The following is a 20591-nucleotide window of genomic DNA, read 5'->3' on the forward strand; positions in this document are numbered from 1 at the left end:
TCCTTGGGATTATAAATCCCAATATTGTCTGCTAAACTTAAACTGAAATTATTATTCTTTTTGATTAAGAATTCCGAGATTATAATGTCTAAATAAGCTATACAAGGATTTTAAAATGAATATATTTGTTTGCTTTCCAATCTAGTATGATGAAGCCATGATTAGTAGTTGTAAATTGAAAGGCCTCCTGAAACATTCCACTGTCATAACAGGGCTAAGGGATAACAGCTTATATTGGATAATTTCTTAAATACACAAATATTTATGGATTCATATTCCATATCACATTACACTTAAATCAAATTGTATTTTAATTTAAGGAATAGAGGAACTATAAGAGAATCTGAATTTAGGAAAAAATTCATTCAACAAATATTATTGTCAGATTTATTTAAGTCACAGAAGATTCAAGAAAGACAAAATAGGCAGAAATTCCTGCCTGTTATAGTTTTCATTATTTTATAGTAAATGTTCACATTTAAAAACTACCACCACATAGAAAATCATATTTCACAGATAATCATTTCTCCAATTTCGGGAAAATTAGTATTCTGAGCCAAATAATGTGAAATTCTGCATCAGGTAAGTTTTTATTATGGCTATAAGACATTGTGTGCCAGTTTTAACATGTGCCTTACATGTAAACTTTTCACAATGATGTTACAGTTGAACATTTAAATAAAATTGATAATATAGCATATAACAGGTACCAAAGGATCAACATCTAAAAAGTGACACATGCAGATTTAGTACTCTTAGAAAAAAATTAGGAACTGATTGAGCAAAATAGAGCAAAAATAAAATAAAATGGAGACATTGAGTTAGTGTCATGAATAGTAATGGTAGCAGCAAATAAAATATTTCACAAGTTGCTTCTATCACTTTGACATATTTATATAAAGTACATACAAAACAATTTTGATATAATAAAAAAAAATTACTCTTCATATTTGAATATAAAATGATGAACATGAATGTATAATATAATCTGTTTTAGATAAATATGGAGACATGGGTGAAATAGAGACACTAATAAAAACCAAAGGATAAATAAAACCATGTTTTTCCCAAGATATATTCTCTGTTTCATTTTGCATATAGAAAACTCCTTAGGAATATAGATATTATAGAGAAGTATTTGATTCCTTCTAGAAGAATTTTCTGTGACTGCAGTATATTTATAAATTTGACCAAGTTCCATTACTGACTTTATTTAATTGAATACCCCCAAATCTGTGCAATCTTGAAAACTGACCCAAAGAGAGCTTTCTTTAATTAATTATCACATTTATTCCTAATTATATAACCAATGAAAATTAGTTTGATACCACTGAATTTTATTAAAGCAACTTAGTATTAATTCACGATTTCCAATATTTCAATCATATTGACTCCATTTTAATCTACAAGGCTAATCCTAGGTTGACTGATTAGTTTTGTGAAACTTCTTATACAGAACTTCAAGGTTTTCTACAGGCTTTCAAAATGAATCTTTAAAGACGAGTAGAATAATTTAAATAATTTGTCTTTTCATATATACATACATATGCACATAACATGCCCATTTCTGTGAATCTGACATATATATATATATATATATATATATATATATATATATATATGTGTGTGTATATATATATATACACACACACATATATCTATACATATACTATATATTTGTATATGCTCTATATAGTATATGTGTGTATATATGTATATGTATATGTATACACACACAAATATGTGTATGTACATGGATGTGTGTGTATGTGTGTATATGTTCTGCAACTTGAATATTAAGTATACCAAAAACATTTTGAGAAATATAATTTCCATAAAAATTTAATTTGTATTATAACATACTATTGTAACTCACTATAAGCATGCCATATTATATAAATAATAATTATATTTTGAGCTTCAGGTCAATCACATCTTATTTATTTTTTTCCTTGTCAGCATCTACCATAAGCCTGAACAGAAAATATATGCTTAATAAATGCTTGTTGAAATGAGAACTAAGTGAAAAGCCTTTAGAACTTTATACGTATACATTTTAAATTACATCAATATCAGTTACAAACTATTAATTTTCATAGTTTTAGAAGAGAGAAATTCACTTTATTCTCATGTGTTAAGATAAAAAAAAGTCTTGTAAATATTACTCTTCTAAGATTAAAAACTTGAAAAGTTACATTGACTCTTAAAGTGCCTAAAGAAATAATACTGTATTTGACTTCAAAGTACTACATCAGCTAATGAGGAATAACAATATGCATGAGCTTCTTTTAAGTCTGTTCACAAATTGAAACTCAACTCTTTCCAGGGCTCACTTATGTCCTCCATCTAAACTCACTGTATTTTGTTAGGGAGGTTTCTTTTTTTTTTTCTTTACTGTACTCTTTTCCCTCTGGATGTAATAAGGGAAAATATACTAGTTACAAAAGCAATATAGAGTTTATAATGTAGTTGTGCATAGATAATTTTTTATGATGGGTTATTTGCAATTTAGATTACACAAGTTCAGACAATTAAGTTTGTGAACTCATCTTAGAAAAAGTGCTACATACCTCATTACTGAATATCACTATGGTCACCTTCGAAGTACTCCCCTTGGGAAGCTATGCAGCAATGCCAGCGCGTAGTTGTGGGGACAGAGCCCCAGAAAGCAGTCTTCAAGCTCTCAGCCTCACATAGAAAGGTGCTAGCTCAGGTAGTAAATGGCCATCAACTGTGATTGGATGGCCATCAGCTGGGGCTAGTTGTCCATCAGCTGTAACCAGTGAGACATTGGCCACTAATATAACTGCTGTGGCTACACTAGCAGCAAATGGGGGCTAGCAAGAAGATGGTGGCTGAGCTACCAAGTGCGGATTGCAGTTAGCAGGGCGGATTGCAGCTAGCAAGTGAGGTTGGTTGGCAGAGACAGTGGATGGCGGGTTGCGGATAGTGTGGCTCCTGCCTCCTGTTTCTCCGACCCAGCTGCCAGCAAGACTATAGTGGTATGACTCCCCCATCTATGGTTCCGTGGGTGTTCCTTTTTGGCCTCACCACATCCTGCGTTCTTATGTGTGGAGCGGGACCAGAGACCCCGCTGGATGCCCCACATGACACTAGTTTACCCCTCAAAGCAGTTTTAGAACTCTCTTTCTGGAATGGCCTTCAGAGCTGTCGTAGTATTACCCTTGATGTCCTGAATGTCATTAAAATATCTTCATTTCAGTATTTCCTTTATCTTTGGGTAAAGACAGACGTCATTGGGGGACAGAGACAAGTGGATGGCGGGTTGCGGATAGTGTGGCTCCTGCCTCCTGTTTCTCCAAACCAGCTGCGAGCAAGACTATAGTGGTATGACTCCTCCAGATCAGGTGAGTGGGGAGGATGATCCAATACAGTTATTCATTTACTGGCTAAAAACTCCCTCACAGACAGTGTCGTCTGAGCTGGTGCATTATCATGATGCAAGAGCCATGAATTGGTGAAAAGTTCAGGTTGTTTTCATCTAACTTTTTCACGCAGCCTTTTCAGCACTTATAAATAGTAAACTTGGTTGACTGTCCAGTTGGTACAAATCCATAATGAATAATCCCTCTGATATCAAAACGGCTAGCAACATCGTTGCAATAAGTTTGTGAACTTAATTGTCAGGCCTCCTATTTAAGGCAAATATGTAAGTCTAGTTCACTTTTGTTACTTGCTTCCTCCCATCTCCTGACATTTCCATTGCAAACTATAGAAATTAAGAAAGTAATCACCGAAGAAAATGCCCTAGATTCATTAGTTTGTTAAGTTTTCTTCAAAAGGTTTGTTTTTCTAGGCAGGTATACTGGGTACCCGAGAGGCAGGATTCTATTAGTACACCAGGGAAGATTGCAGTAACTCAGAAATTCTCTGAAAATCACTTCTTGGGATAAATATATTATGTAAGTAGAGTCCATGGCCAAGTTGGTTATTAAATGTATATTATTCCATCTTTCCTAACTGGTGGATTGGGACGTATTCTCAACTTCACAGAGAAATAGGAATATAGATCTTTATGAGAGAAAGAGGAGAGGAGAGGAGGGCAGGGGAACGGAGCAGAGGGAAGAAGGGAGGAGAAGGAAAAGGCGGGAAGAATCTCAAAGGAAATACATAAACTGTATGATTCTGTCACCAAATTTGCTCAAAAGGCAAAACACATCAATGGGCTAAACCTTCTGGGGAAAGCATAAAAAGAGATAGGAAGATTTTTTTCACTCAACAGTAATAAAAAGGAACAGATTACATTTCAGTTAAATAAATACCATTAGAAAAATGAGGTATATTTAGTTGCACAGCATCTTCTAACTTTAAGAATAATTAGCAACTGTTGTTACTAGGGGCCTTCAGAATATGGGATGAGGTTTCAGTGCTAGAAATATCAAAGGTCAATATGTTATAATATAGCTAGAAATGTGCTATGAAAGTGGATGGCTGGTAAGTAAGAAAAAAACATCCAGTCTAAAGGATGATTTTTAAAAAGTAAAGCTGAATGCATCATATAATGTGAGACTTCTTAAATGCTCCCAGGTGTCAGGAAACTTGTCTAACTTTTTTTTTTTTTTTTTAATTTTAATTGTAAGCACCTAACAAAGAAACTGGCGTGTGTTGGTAATCAGTGCTGTTAAACTGAGTCATATTTGAAGAAAAAAAAGAAAGAGAATACAAATGTCTTAAACACACACAAACATGTTTCTCCTCTTAATCTAAATTTAAATCTTCCAACACATTTTCACCTTTGCTGAGATGTATTTTTTCTAAATTTATAAGTAGGAATCAAATGCCCACTTTAAAGCACATTTTCTATGTTTTGTAAGGATATTTAAGTCTTAATTAGTATTTAGAAGAGGTTTTTGTACTTAATCCACTCTCCTAAATACTTCACTACCATAGTTGGATAGTCATGCAAACAAATTGATTCTCAGTGCACAGTTCTCATTTAGCAATTAGACCGCATTGTTGATCATCAGCTGAAAGGGCAAAAGGTTGCCAGATAAAAGATCCCAAAGATCTTAACTATACCATTGGTATGATGGATGAATAAAGCTTTCACGGTCTGGATTATTCTTTCTTCTTCCCTCTGCATTATTTGGGCAGAGAGTTTGCTTAATTAGCTAGAGAGTTAAAGAGGAATATTAGGCAATGTTTATCCTACTCCAGCTCTCCAGAAAATGAACTGGGCTGAATACTAGGTTGATTTAGAAACAACACTTTCTTCCCTCCCTCTTTTCCTTCCTTCTTTTTTCCTTTCTTTCCTTTTTTTCCTTCCTTCCTTCCTTCCTTCCTTCCTTCCTTCCTTCCTTCCTTCCTTCCTTCCTTCCTTTTTTCCATTCCTTTTATATACTCCTTCCCTCATTTCTTTCTTTCCTTCCATTTCTTTTTCTTTTTTATTAGCTTAGCAAGCACTTGCCTAATTAAAAATGTGCAAATGCATTATATTTGTACGTATTTTTGTTTTCTAATGACAGTAGAGCTACTATCAGTAACTACTATGATTTGGATGGAATCACATGAATCCCAGAGGGGCTATAGCACAAAGGTCTGTGGAAAGTTCAAATGCACATTCACATAATAACACAAGAGCACTTATTTTAATAAGGGGACAGGCAACATTAATTATGGATAAGAAACTAAATGCAAACTTGAAACCAATTGGCTTCTTTTGTGAGTCTTCCAAATTCTATCAGTTTTGCTCTTCTTCATGTCTGTTTGCTCTAGTCTTTGCCATAAATTTGAAGGCAGCAAGCCACAGTTTTCAGGAATAAGTCTAGGAAATGCCAAGAAAAAGTCCTGGAAATGTATTCTTAAAGTAGCATATAAAAGTCTTAAAATAGCTTGAATTTAATGGAACACTTGAACATTACAAGGAACTTGGGAAATCAAATGCTCTAAGAAAATTATATAAAACTTTAAATTATTGTGATTTTTTTTCTTGAATGGGTAGTTTGAACTTAAAATGTAATTATTCTTGAATTCAAAGTTATTTTCTTTATACCGCTATTCACTGGAGGTCCCTATAATTGACTAATGACCTCCATTAGACTGGAAAGCTTCATGAGAGCAGAGAACATGCCTGTTTTGTTCATTCCGGTAGCCTAGTGCAGTCAGTGTTCAATAAAAACTGCTTGGTAAAGGTTTTGACTACCAGAGAGCTTGCTTAAGTAAGTAAAACATTAGACTGTATTGTAATCAGTATAATTTAGATCCATCAATTTAATCTGTAGAGACAGACAACAAATAGAGTAATAAATATCAAAAATTCAGGTGATGATATTGTCTATGAAGAAAGACAAGATGTATAACCAAATATCTGTAAAGAGCATGTGATAATTCAGATTTGGCTAGTGAGTCACAGAAGATTGATGTGTGAGGAATTGAAGAACGGTAATGAAAGCAAACCTTACTTCCTGCACTGCTTCTTGGCTACATCTTTTTGGCTTTTACCTAGAAAGGGAAATGTGAGAGGGATGAACAGAGTGGACTTTGAGGTTCTTACAGATGCTAAATACAGCTCAGGCAATTCCTCCCAGATTCTTCTTTACCGACAATGATGAATGTGACTTCCGAATAACTTATTAATTGCAGCTAAGTCAGTCACAGGATTTTACTTCTATGTCCAAGGCAGGTGCACCATAACATAAACTACAAAGATAATTACTCTCTACAGAGAAGTATGATTTAATAACTTGTGAATTTAAAGGCAGTATTCATTGGAAGCTATGTCATGAATTGTATGCAAAAATATCTAAGATAATGCTGAGGAATTAAAAGTATCTTTTCTATGAAATTGCATACTGTTTTATGACTAAAGCTACAGAAATTTCTCTTTTTATGATCAGATCTATTTCCAACATTCTACATGAATATATGATTATGAAATTTAATTATAAATATGGAATATAATATATAAAATTAATAAATGTAATTTTTTTGAAATCAGAAATCTAAACATGTCCTTAATCTGAGAGATGGGATAAAAGTTAATTTTCTACATAGAAAATGGTGGCTTCATAAAGAAGATAAGAAGTATTCCTGCAATACATTCATTTTATAATTTTTTTTTTTCCCCTGACACTAGGCATTCTAAAGTATTACTTCAGATACCATAATTTAAAAACAATTTTGATATCAAGAAATGAGGTATGAAAAGTATTTATTAAAAATGTCATTGGTTGTGTAACCTCGGGCAATTTGCCTAAAGTCTTCAATCATCAGTTTATATGTAAAATAGGGATATTAATGCGTTTTACATAGAGTGGTTGTAAAGAATATGTAAAATACCTATTCAGAGTGTTTAGAGCCATGAGGGATCATAATAAAATATTTAATAAATGGAAGCTAAGAATATGACGAGGAAGACACAGCAATAGTGAAGATTGTAATATCACTGTCCATTCTGGCTCTTGCTTGCAGGCTTTCCGCAGTAGGAAACATAGTACTCACTGAACATGTTTTCCCAATAAAGCTTTGAGGTAGGTTTTATTAGAGAAAGAGAGGCAAAGAGGAATTAAGTACCTTGGAAACCACATAGCAAACATGCGCTTCAAAATTAAGTATATTTTTCTCTACCAGCCATATTCCTTCTGATCCATAATAGTTTGTTGGAAGTATAATAATAAAACAAGCCTTTTTCTGTGGAGGTGTAAGCAAAACCTAGATATCCATACTTAAGTGTGTTTATATTTTTCATTTTTAACGTGATTTTCTCCAATATTTTTAGGATTAAAAGTAATTAAAATGAAATAATATTTAATCTTTTAAAACTGTAAATTTAAAAATCTTTACCCTGACCCTTTTTTTAAGAAGCACATTCCAGCAGACATGCATTTATCAGTAATTTATATTATCTGCACAGTGATAAGAATGTTATCCATGAGATAGCTTTTAAATATATATTTATTTTTATGCTGTGTCTCTATTACTACTACCATTATTTTCTCCTATACTGTTAACCTGCTCTTTTGTCTGTATAGTTTGAGAAAAAAAAATCAGTTATGTTTCTGTTTCCTATGTTATAAATCAGTGATCCTCAATGGACAGGGAAATAAGAGTGAGGAGAAAATGATAGTGATAAGAAAACACATCTGATTAGGAGCCGTACCAGACTTATTTGCAGGACTTTTTAAAATTGCACATGCCTACTAAGAAATTTGATAAAAATACATGTTCCATTTCCTACCTTTAAAATCACAGTCCTTGTGACCAGAAGCAAATTAAGACTTCATTATTCAAATTATTGTATTAAATAAAAAATCAAATTGCCATTTAGATTTGGGTTCCCAGGGCGTCACTTTGACTCAAATTTTCTTTATGCCTCTACCCACTCCCATGAGAAACTCACCCATTCTCAGTTTTAATTATTCTTGTACATAATGAACTCTTATGATTTTCTCCACTCTTTCATCGATAGCACCTTGCTGTGGGCTCTGGTTGTGAAATCCCAGCCACTGCGTATACACCTATATGTACCATTCTGCTTTCCCTTCAACTCTATGGGAACACACCATCCTTAACCTCCATAAAAGCACACCCTTTCTGTGTTCTCCATTTCAATTAAAGTTCTCAACCCATTCCCAATATCACATTACACCCTAAGGAGTTGCATAATACATGATTTGGAATCACATTCTTTACAAACAGACTCTACTACTAAAAATTGATTGAACTTGTGCAAATACATAAATATATGTATTTATATATACACACATATATATTATATCTGAATAAAGTTATTCAACTTCTCAGAGCTTATTTATAGCCTATTTATATATATGTACATATATATTTATATATATATATATAAATAAATATATATGTGTGTGTGTGTGTATATATATATATATTTTTTTTTTTTTTTAAGAGTCTAGTTTATTGAAAGCAAAAGGTCAGAGCTCCCGAGTGGGAGGGGTTCCCGAATAGGGATGCCCCTAGCCACATATTTTTAATAAGCGGTCTCAAGACGAACAGATTGGCTGGAATATAGTGAACAGGGAGAGAATCTTAACAAAGGTAGCCAAATAATATGCTACGCGGGCTCTTCTAGATAATGATGAGAAATTTGGATTTTATTCTAATTAAAATAAGATGTCTCTGGAGAGCTATTATCTAGGCAGTGATAAGATCTTGCTTACATTTTGAAATGATAATGTCAACCACAGTGGGGAGAATAAACTATAGAGGGACTATAGTGGTTGGACCAAGGAGAGTAACTATTTGTAGTAAACCAGAAAAGATACATTGGTGGCATAAAACAAGCTTGAATCTGAAAATAGTGAGATCTAAGTTATTTTTGTATCTATTCTGAAGGTTGAGCTTATAGAACTTGGAATGGAGAAAGTAAGAATTTAAATATAGAAAAGGTTTGGGTTTTAAGCAACTTGCAAATGTAGGAGATATATTTACAGATATATAAACAGAATTCATGAAGATATCAATGCTGTTTAACATCATAGAAATAGATAAGATTGGTTAGGGAAATGTACAAGAAAAGATCTAAGAATCAGGCTTTTTAGAGCTTTAGAGGTGAGAAAGATGAGAAGAATGATTCGTTTATTCCTTTATCAAACAATTATTAATTATTCATTGACTACCTATGTGTGTCCAACAATGTACTAGACATATAATTCTAATTGAAATAAACAAAAAAAACTCTTCTTCTGGATCTTATGTTTTTGTGGGAGAAAGAGATGATGAATAAGATCAATCAGCTAAATAATGCTTGCAACGAGGGCAAAAATAAGCAGAGAAGGAAAATGTTAAGTGTATAGAGAGTTGAAAATGTGCTAAGGTTGCCAGGAAAGGTTCCAATGGAAAGGTTACTTTTGAGTGATCTGTAGAAAATACGGGATATATTTATGTAAATATCTGGAGAAGGAGACGGACTCAGCAAAGGACACTCACTGCAAAAGTTCTAAGTGTATCTAATATAGAAGTGTGCTGGTAAATTCAAGAAACAGTAAGGAAAGCAGTGTGGCTAATGTGGAATGGAGATCCTGTGTTGAGAACAGATGAAAGTTGAGCAAACACAGAAAATATAGACACCAGACACAGGCGAGTGAAAAAATACAAGTGGGAGATGATGGTGGTTTGAACTTAAATAGTAGCAGTGGAAGTTGTCAAGAAGTGGTTAAATTCTGGATATTTTTCAACTCATTCTATTTACTTATTTGTTTTATGCTGTAGTATAGGCATCACGTTCTTCACCTAAGTAATTCTGCATGCATTTCTCTCCCCCTAAAAATGACATATTCCTACTTAGTCAAACAACACTGTCATACCTAATACATTTAACAATAATTTCTTAATATTGCCATATGCCCAAACTACATTTATAAAAATTGTAGATTAAAATATACATAATGGACATTAATAATTATAAGCAATGTGTACTCTTGAAGTGAGTTGTGGCTTTGTTATTTTTTAAAGATCAAGTTCACAAAATGGATGTGGGGAATGATTAAAAGGGAGGCAGCAATGTTGATCCTTGAGGTTTTTGGCATAAGCAAGTAGAAGAATGGAGTGGTTTTAACTGAGATGGGGAAACCTAGAAGGAGTATATTAAAAGAAAAGTATGAATATTTAAAGTATGTGGTACTTATTATATATCTAAGTGTATATGTACATAAAGTCCAAGAGTTCAAGGAGAGGTCTGGGTTGCACACCTAACTTTGGAAGTCATCAGTATGTAGATGGTAGTTAAAGGCAGGAAACTGGATGAGATCACTTATGAAATGAGTATGTATGGAAAAGAGAACATGTTCAAAGACTGAGTTTTTGAACACTCAACATTCAGAGATGAAAAGAAGAAACACCAAAGGAGACTAAAATATCAGGTTCAGAAGGGTTAGGCAAAATCTGGGGATTGCTTCAAGGAGGAGTGAATGCACAAAGGTAAAACTCTGATGATAGGCTAAGTAAGATGATTGAGAAATAATTATACGATTTGGTAATGTGGAAGTTATTGCTGACAATTATGAAAGTTAGTCAACATGAGGTAAATGAGAGAGTGAAATAGTTTAAATACAGAATGAGAGGAGAAAAGTAGGTAACTGGTAAAGATAGTTCACTTAGAGAGTTTTGCTGTCAAAGAGAATAAGAAATGAGGAAGTAGCTATTGAACAATGTGAGTTCTTTTAAAAAAATATTAGATATATTGTATATTAGTAAAATAATGGGGATGACATATTAGAGAGGAAAAAATGATAATGAAGGAGGGAAGAAAAATCATTTTAAAGGCTAAGTTCTTGTATAGTCTTTACTAGATGGGCTCTACAGAAACTCACCCAGAGTAGAGAGAGGAGACAGAATACACATTGCTGAAGGAAGAAGGTAGAGTGCTTAGGCATGATTTTGATAGGTTGGTAGATTTGTTGAGCTGATTGAGTCTGTTTTTTGTTTTGTTTTGTTTTTTTCAGTGTAAATGCAACTTTATACCTGAAAGTGTGACTGGAGGATAAATTTTTAAGTTTCAAGGAGAGAGAAAAAATATATACATTCTGTAGAAAAGTTGGGAAAATAAATTGACTAGGGACATTTAATACTAGGCAACATTAAAGATCTTGAGTTTAAGGTCTCCAATTTATTAGCTCTGTGTGTGTGTGTGTGTGTGTGTGTGTGTGTGTGTGTGTGTATTTACAGGCACATTAAGCTGTTTGGGTACAATTATATATTTAGACATAAATAAGGCTGTAATTTCTGTAGGTGAGAAAGATTGAGAGAAAGGAGTTATATGATTGAATGGGTTATTTGTACGAACATTGAAATAATTTAAAACAATTACATGAATTATGGTAGAGAGAAGGAAAGTAAGCTAGATGCTAAAAATCTCCAGTGAATGAGTAGGATTTAAGCAGATGACTATAGCAAGAATAGGGAGCAGGATAGCATAGTCTGATATCATGTGATAGAATAGGCTTCAGTGAATGGGCTGAAGGGGGAAATAGAATCTTCATGATCAGCTAGACATCAATTAAAGCCAAAGAATGAAGGAAACATTCAGAATCCAGTGAATTCACTGCAGTGAATTTTGTTGTCAGACTCGGTATCCTAGAAGGAACAGTTGAAGGGGTTTGGAAGTCTGGAAACGTGGAAATTTGATTAGTGTATACTTCAGTATAGGTTGTTAAAGGAATGCAAATATACTTATACAGGGATTTTTAAACACAACATTATATGTCTTAGTGGCATAAAATGTTTGTTACATATTTTGAATATTTATCTTGATACTTGCACACTCATATGTATATAGGAAGATGAAGAGAAATTTAACTCTCTTCCTATGATTCTGGAGATCTAAGATATAGTACAAATGAATGACAATGATCTAAATCATTAAATATGAAGGTCATTATGATCTAAATCATTAAATATGGGTGCTTACTTTGCTAATTTTTTAACCTTTCTTTTTGACAAACTTAATTTAATTGCCTTCAGAAACACCACAAACTTCTTTTCTTTTTTTCTTTTTCTTCTAATTTTCCAGCCACTCCTTACTCTGAATTTTAGGCACCTTTTCCTTTGCTTCCTCCCTAACACTGGGTATTGACAATTATCCTAGGCCTGTTAGGCTTCTCATTCTGCCTAAAATATCTTAGCAATCACAGCCAATTTGATTGATTAAATTACCGTTTATAGCCGAGTACCTACTCAACACATCCCCGTGGATGTCTCATAGGCACTAATGCAACGTATGAGAAATCAATTCATCAATTTAACACTATCCTCACATGCACCCAACTCATTAAACGGTATGGCTAGTAAAGTCAGAAAACTGGATGACATTCATTCATTTCCCTTTCGCCTCACACCAAACCCTATTATGGCTTCTATCCACTGATCTCTCAAATCCATTGCCAGCCTGTTTTTTTCATTCCCAGTGTAACCCTGCTAATCTAGGTCATTATTATTGCTGCCTTGGATTATTGCAACAGTCCTCCAAATCCTTCTTCCTGTCACTTTTTCTCTTTTCTTTTTTTTTTTTTTTTTTTTTTTTTTTGCTCACTTCTAAGCCATCCTCTCCCCTATGGATAGGATGATCTTGTTAAAATTCAAATTTGAAAACATTCTCTGCTAATTTAAACAAGGAAACAAACAAAACAAAATGTTTCCACATGGATGGTACCTCTGGGATATAATCCAAAAAATAGCAGGATTTACAAATTTGACTTGGTTTCTGCATACCTCTCCAGATTCATGTTTCCCCATACTTGTCTTACTTTCTCTTGTTCTATCACCTTTGGGTCTTTATAATCTCATCTTTATAATAACAATTATGTAGTTTATTTTAATTTACCTGGATAATAGTCAAAATGATGAAATACTGTTCTCATTGTTTTAATGACCAAATTGGGTTCTTTCCATGTGTTGATTGGTTATGCAAAACTTAGTTGTTAAACTAGAGAGAAAAGAAAATGGCTTGATTAGAACACTGTAATCTTAGAAACAACTACAAATAATGATGTTATGTCTTTGGGAAGATAAGTTAAATACATATTATCAAACCTTCACTTTAAAACAACAATGATCTATCACATTTCCTTAATAAGTCATGATATTTTCTTCCTTTGGTTGGTGAAATGGAGATGGAAACTCAAATAGTACATAATTTTCATTTCTTATTTTTTGAGATAAATATTACAGAACAACAAAAGTTTCATTAGGTTTCTCACTTTAATTTATTAAATTTTCCAGCGTCTGATATATTTTTATAAGTTCAGGTTAAGAGCTCTTCAAATTGAGGTAAATTATACTTGAATTACAATATTTGTTTAACTTTCTGAAATCATACAATATTCTTTTTGTTGTTGCTGTTGTTGTTGCAATCTCTCATGATAAAGGCTATATTTAAAGTATTAGTTTATAGAAGTTTATTTGTCCAGTAAGTTTACTTAGGAAATATAGTTGAAATTCTTCCTATCTGAAACACAATAATATTTAATATAGTTAAAAAATTTATAGTTGTTGTTTAAAAAACAATTATCATGGCACAGTACACTGAGATAGTCATCTAAAAATGATTGAGAGCAAAATGAAGAAATTTTATTAGAATTTTTAAATTCAAAGTATTTTGCTCACAGTGAAATTTTTATGGTTAAATTTTGTTGAGTTAAATTTCATCAAGAAAATCTGACTACTTGGTATAGTCTTGCCTATTTTAAATAATGTTAAGTATTCTGACACCAGCTATTGAGAAAGGAGTAATAGATATATCAACGGCTGCTTATGAATTCATATACACTGATGAAAAATAGATTTCAAGGAATTTTTTTGGACTTGTCAGGTACATAACCAAATCTTTGTATACCAGTTACAGACATTAAAGGAAACAGTATAATATTTGCACGTTCCTTTTAGTAACTTTTGGTATATTTAATTTGTAAAACTGCAGTGATCTTTCATTTGAAAAAAGGCCATATAATTCACTGTGATAAAATTATCTGTAAGAAATATTTTCTATTTTATTTAAATATTAATTTGGTCTTCTTTTATAAACCTCATAAAAATATTTAATTTTAGAGGCTACGACTATATTGTGATTACTTTTTATTTGCTACAACATAAGGACAATTTTGAACAGCATTTGGACTGCTATGGATATACTTCTAAAATGTCATTCGTGTATATAAAACTGTGGCATAAACTACAGAAAAAGGCTGAATATAATCTTATCTGTGGGTAAGTTAAGAAAATGAAATGTAGGAAAATGAAAAAAAAAAAAACTGTCATCAGCGTTATACTTAGTTATTTACTCCTTTTGACTTTATGTATTATTAAGTTTTAATACTAAGAAAGTCACAGACTATTTTTACCTTGCATGTTTAAAATGTAAACAATCTATATGTGTTTCTCAAGTTTATTATGATTTTTTTTCCTTCTATGATAAATAAGTGTTCATAATGTTATTTCATATTTAGCTTGTGGAAGACAAAACTGTTATAAACTTTCATTTTCCCATATTGTAAAAATGTTTCACCTTTATTTTATGTTGTCTATTGGGGAATGGGGGATGCATGGGTAATATTTAGCCAATATCGGTGAAAATATTGAAGTCCTGGTACAAAAAAATAGCTAAACTCAATTTCCACGTAGTTTCAATTAAAAAATGTATGAAATTTTCAACTTTTATGTTAAGACCACATTACTGCCAAATTTGAATGTTCATGGATCTCTTGCATAACATACTGTTTCCCCGAAAATAAGACCTAGCCAGACAATCAGCTCTAATGTGTCTTTTGGAGCAAAAATTAATATGACTCGGTATTATAATTATATTATATGATATTACATTACATTACATTATATTATATTATAATTATACTAAAGACCGGGTCTTATATTATAGTAAAATAAAACCAGGTCTTATATTAATTTTTGCTCCATAAGACGCATTAGAGCTGATTGTCCGGCTAGGTCTCATTTTTTGGGAAACACGGTACTAAATACAACTTAAATACATAAAGAACACTTTATTTTTAATTGTTATAAGATAAGAATTTAGCATGAATAAGTAGATTTTAAAGACTTTTTTTTGACATTCAAGATGCTTTAACATGTCTCTTCCCATTATGTATCTATATAATGTCACATGCATAACTATTTAGATCCATTGCTTATATTTAGCATAAGTTTACCAGTGGTACATAAGGCAACTGTTTGTTAGGTATATTCCTCTTTAACTATCTAACCCATATTAAGTGCATTTTTTACAATCCAAGAGTAGCATACTTTCATATCACTGCACCTTCCAAGGTAAAGTATGTAATATGATGCTGTACACAAGTTCTTCAAGATAAGTGGCATAGTTTTTATGATTAAATTTACAATACTAAAAGTTGACTAAGCATGTCTAGTAGAGCATGGCCCTTAGTTAAATTTCCTTAACTGTCAATCTTTAAAAACAAACAAACAAAAAAAAACGTGGGTGGAAGATGAGGGTAAGGGGGATCAAATATATGGTGATGGAAGGAGAATTGACTCTAGGTGGTGAACACACAATGGGATTTATAGATGATGTAATATAGAATTGTACACCTGAAATCTATGTAATTTTACTAACAATGTCACCCCAATAAATTAAAAAAAATAAAATAAAATAATAGAACAAAATTTAGCAAAAAAAAAACAAAAAACGTGTTATCAGGACGAGTACTATTTTATTATCATAATGGAGAGCACCACTATATCTGGTATTTTATACAGGTCTTTAGAGTTTTAAACATTCTTAAGATTTTGGTTTTATTATATATGATTACTAGTAACATCATTAAAATTACCATTAATCATGCTTGCTACACGACAGACATTGTATTAAATGATTTAAATACATTCTCTATTTTCACACCAATTACAGAAGTTGAGGTTTATTTTGAAGACAAAAATAGTAAGTTTCAGGTAGACTATATTCTTGCTTATTGGATTTTAGAAATAGATATCTGACAATAAGAATTATTTTTATTATCTATAGTTATACTCAATGTGAGTTATGTATAATATTTTTTCCTGCTCAAGTTATGATTTTCTAGCAGCAGATTTGAATTCATAGACAAGATGTTATCAAACTTTTTTATATTGTTACTACTAAATCAAAACTTCTTGATATAAATATATCGTATTCTAGAAAAGTATACATTCCCAGTATATGTACTTCCTTCATTTGTGTGCTAATGTTATATTGTAAGGGACTCACTGCACACTTTGCATAGCTTTATCACTTTATGTCGTTTGTTCTCATTTTGTCATTGAGTGTGTTGTTGCCAGCATTCCACTTGAGGATAGGCTGTGATATTGGGACAAACACCACTAGTCAAATTACCACTGGGAGTAAGGATGCATTGTGTCATCAGCTCTGCTTTAGCAGTCATCTGGAGAATCAAGTTCTTCCATTTGAAATTGAGAGTAAAGTGTTAGAAATTGGTTTCCTTAGCAGCTTTTGAGGCAAGCTGTTGTTCCTTTTTTCTCTTAAAAATGTTTTTGTTCTGTAGTATACCAGTAAGTAAAGAACTGGTGTGGTGCTTTTAGCCTATATGACAAACTATGACAAGATCAGAAGATAAAAAACTTAGGGAAAACTTCTGGAAGAGAAATATTTGACTCAAGGTTAATACATGAACATATGCAGTTGGTGATGAAGTATCCTTTTTTTTTTTTTTTTTACATTTTACTTGTTATAAATTGACTGAAATTTGTTTCACAGCAATGATAATAAAGCCGCTGCAGTACATAATCGATAACTAAAATAGATGCAATAGATCTTTACTTTTTTAAATCAGCCACTGAAACAGTAGCAATGTTACATTTTAATTAATAGAGTATAAAACCCAAGAAATGAAACAATTTTACTCAAAAGTGGAAGACTCAAAGTGCAAATGAATCTTAAGTTGAGAGATTTAGATCTCTTCATTTAATAGGCAGTTAAATCCCCACTGAAGAAGTGAAATTAGAAATGATTCTGCACATGCAGGCTGAGGTCTGATTCTTCTTCTAATTAAATTTCCATATATTTCCAAAAGACACCAGTCTGAAATAAAAGTAAAGACATACTTACCCAAATATTCATGAACAGATGCCCACCTGTGTGCAAATATGCCTGAGAGGTGTGCAAGTGTGTGTGGAGAATGCATGATTGTGGAATAAATAGGAAAATAATAAAATACTTTTAAATATGAAAGATGTCTGGCATGAACAGACAATGGAAATATTCCCGAAATAACTGAATTCTCTGCATCTACCAAAAGCACAAACTGTGACTGACAAAATAAGTCAATTTAATTTGTTCTTCAAACATTAAAGTTTTAGATTCTGTTTTCAGCCTTAAATTTTTAATTTGTAAATCTGAAATAAAACAGTTTAATCTGGTAATTTATACTTATTTCCTTAGCAAGTTGGTAGGGCATATGGATAACCACTGTTTTATCTTCCTAAACACAGAATTATGAATAAGTACTAAACATAGTGGAGATTTGAAAAAAATACTAAAATCTAGAGTGACAAGTTGGCTAGGAGATCTAACAGAAAGAAACGGTCTTTGGTGTCAGAACAACTTGGGTCATGGCCCATTTCATATCATGTGTAGACATTTGACTTGCCCAATTTAACTCACCCTACTTCTTTATTTAACTAGTAGAGGTAATAACTGCTTAGCAAGTTTGTTACGAAAATTAAGTGGGTTCATATACTTGGAAGCACGTAGTCCAGAGTTAGAAACTTACTAAATTAATGTTTCCCTTTTTTCCCTTCCTTTCTTTTCTTTTCCCCATTCTCATCTTTCATTTTTAGTGTAGATTGATTCAACAGTTCAGAATATCTACAGTCTGGAGCCTAAAGACTGCAAATATTGGCTTTCATGCACAGGTAAGAAGCTGCCTCATTTCTATCAGAAACAAACAAAAATTTACATAAATATATATATTTGCTCTTTGTCCATTCTCAACATTTTGGTACCACATCTGAGATATACAATTTTATCAATAACCATTTGACAAATATATATATAAATATATTGACAAATATGTTGACAAATATATATATATATATATATATATATATATATATATATATATTATAATACTATAATAACTTCATCGAAAGATTTCATAGGAATGAATTTATAACTGGATAAAAATTGGATCTTTTAAGTCTTTTAATCTTTTGTGGTTCTACTACAAGAGTTAAAAGACAAAAGTGTTTTTCGTCATTTATACTCTATGTTTAAGTTTAAGGCATTAATTTGCTCTTGATGGCACAATAATCTAATATATTTTACATTCTAGACATTATAAAACTATCATTGTTTCAAATAAATGGCATGGTTGATTTTTCAACTGTTTACACTGGCATTTCTAATTTTGTAAACTACAATATCTTTATTTCTTTTTAAAGTCATTTCTTGCATTTTATTTATAACTCAGTTGTTCTGGAGCAGCACAGAAATAAATATAAATATTTTACATAAATGTTTCCATAGTTTTTTGCTTGTTACCAGTAGTATAGTTGATATTTATTTGGGTTGTCTTTAATGTGGTATTTTCCCATGATGAAAAATGTTTAACCAATATTCTATAAACATAATACTGTGAATAGGCCTATACCTTAATAGTGTGTGGATCTGGGAGAGGATTCCTTCTTAAATATGGATGTGTATTCTAGACGTTAAGGGACTATGCTTCAAAGCATTGTATATTGGCATTAGTTCTTCCAGGTTTCTTCTAGACCCTTTTCTCTGTTCTTTCTCATTTCAAGCTACTAAAAATATTCAGGATGCCTTTCATAATGTCATAGGATTTCCACAATTCTGTACTTGCTCAATTACCTTTACTTTCATTTTCAAGCATTCCAGGAGGGTCCTCTGCATACATTTTTTTTTTTTTGGGGGGGGGCAGGATTATGGTTTGAAACTTCACATTGATTATTTCAAAGTTCATTTTGACTACTTACCAATACAATTTAAAAGAAACTTTAATATGTAAGTGAAATCTTTTTGAGGTCAACTAATTTTTATATTATTCTTTTAGGTATTAAATTAGCAAATATTTTTGCTGATAATTTCACTATAATCATCTTTTATTCTCTTTTCTGTTTCTTTCCTTATTAAGTGAATATTTTTTATTCAATCACTAAAGACTGAAGATCAATTTCGATTTTTCGTCACCTCATTATCTTCCATTTGTAGATACCTGATTATGTTTATATCTAGAGCAGATTCACAATGGGAAAATTTAGTTATGGTACACCAACTTTTGTAAAGTCTTTTATAAAGTATTACTTTATAAAATAAAGGTTATTAACCCTAACCATAAAGAGTTGGTTGAGAGCATAGAATATTCTGTTTAAACCATAATTGATCCACAAATTAGATTCACTTATTCATACCAAAATCTTTCCCTAGTCCCAAAATGAAGGAAAAAAGTTAAAGCATAATGTTTAAATAAATTTCTAGGCCCAAGATGGAGCCGCTCTTGTCAGCAGGTGCTATGTCAGAAACTGAAACAGGTAATTTTTTTATTTCTGTAAATGCTCGACTTGACCAGAAGCACAGTCTATCCATTCAGCCAATCACCATGCATCAAACCAACTTCGGGCTCCATACTTATTTTCCTTGTTCCTTGATCTCGCTATATAAGATCAGATAGGCAACCCCAACCAGTCATGTTCTGTTGCTGTTATGTTGCTTCTAACGCTTTATAAAACTGGGTCTTGCTCAGACATCTCTCACTGCTTATGAGGCACAGTACTCACCCAATCCATAGATTTTTTTTTCCCCCTTTAAATAAAGAATTTGAAACTCATTACTAAATTGTTTTGTTTTTGTCATTTGACGATAATAAATGTAGATTTATAAGTTTTAAACAAATTTTCTGTAAAAGTTTCAACATAACAGAGGGCAATTTTAAAGATAAACTTCAATTTCATATTTAGAAGTTAATAATTTTTCTCACTTTAATATTACTTATTCATTACATATAAGTGATCTCCATTAATGGTAGAAAGAGAATGTACTTAAATTAACAAAATATAAACCACCAAGGTGGCTCTACACAATAATTTAGGTAGAGATAAAAAAACCTATCTTAATTTAC

General features: G+C 31.9%; 1 protein-coding gene and 1 long non-coding RNA gene across 8 annotated transcripts in view; one reads left to right on the top strand and one right to left on the bottom strand.

Moving 5' to 3' along the window:
• The window catches only part of LOC109449577 (uncharacterized), a 473005-nt gene that overhangs the window by 425989 nt on the left and 26425 nt on the right, over window positions 1-20591 (top strand). For all 7 annotated transcript variants that reach the window (XR_012494658.1, XR_012494653.1, XR_012494647.1 and 4 more), the window contains one exon: window positions 18292-18366. This is a non-coding gene — a long non-coding RNA (uncharacterized LOC109449577). The remainder of the gene's footprint in view (window positions 1-18291; window positions 18367-20591) is intronic.
• Window positions 1-20591, bottom strand: part of BCHE (butyrylcholinesterase) — a 53946-nt gene that overhangs the window by 9451 nt on the left and 23904 nt on the right. The window lies entirely within an intron of this gene.

This window comes from Rhinolophus sinicus, linkage group LG01 (assembly GCF_036562045.2).
Source record: "Rhinolophus sinicus isolate RSC01 linkage group LG01, ASM3656204v1, whole genome shotgun sequence".
NCBI classification, from domain to species: Eukaryota; Metazoa; Chordata; class Mammalia; order Chiroptera; family Rhinolophidae; genus Rhinolophus; species Rhinolophus sinicus.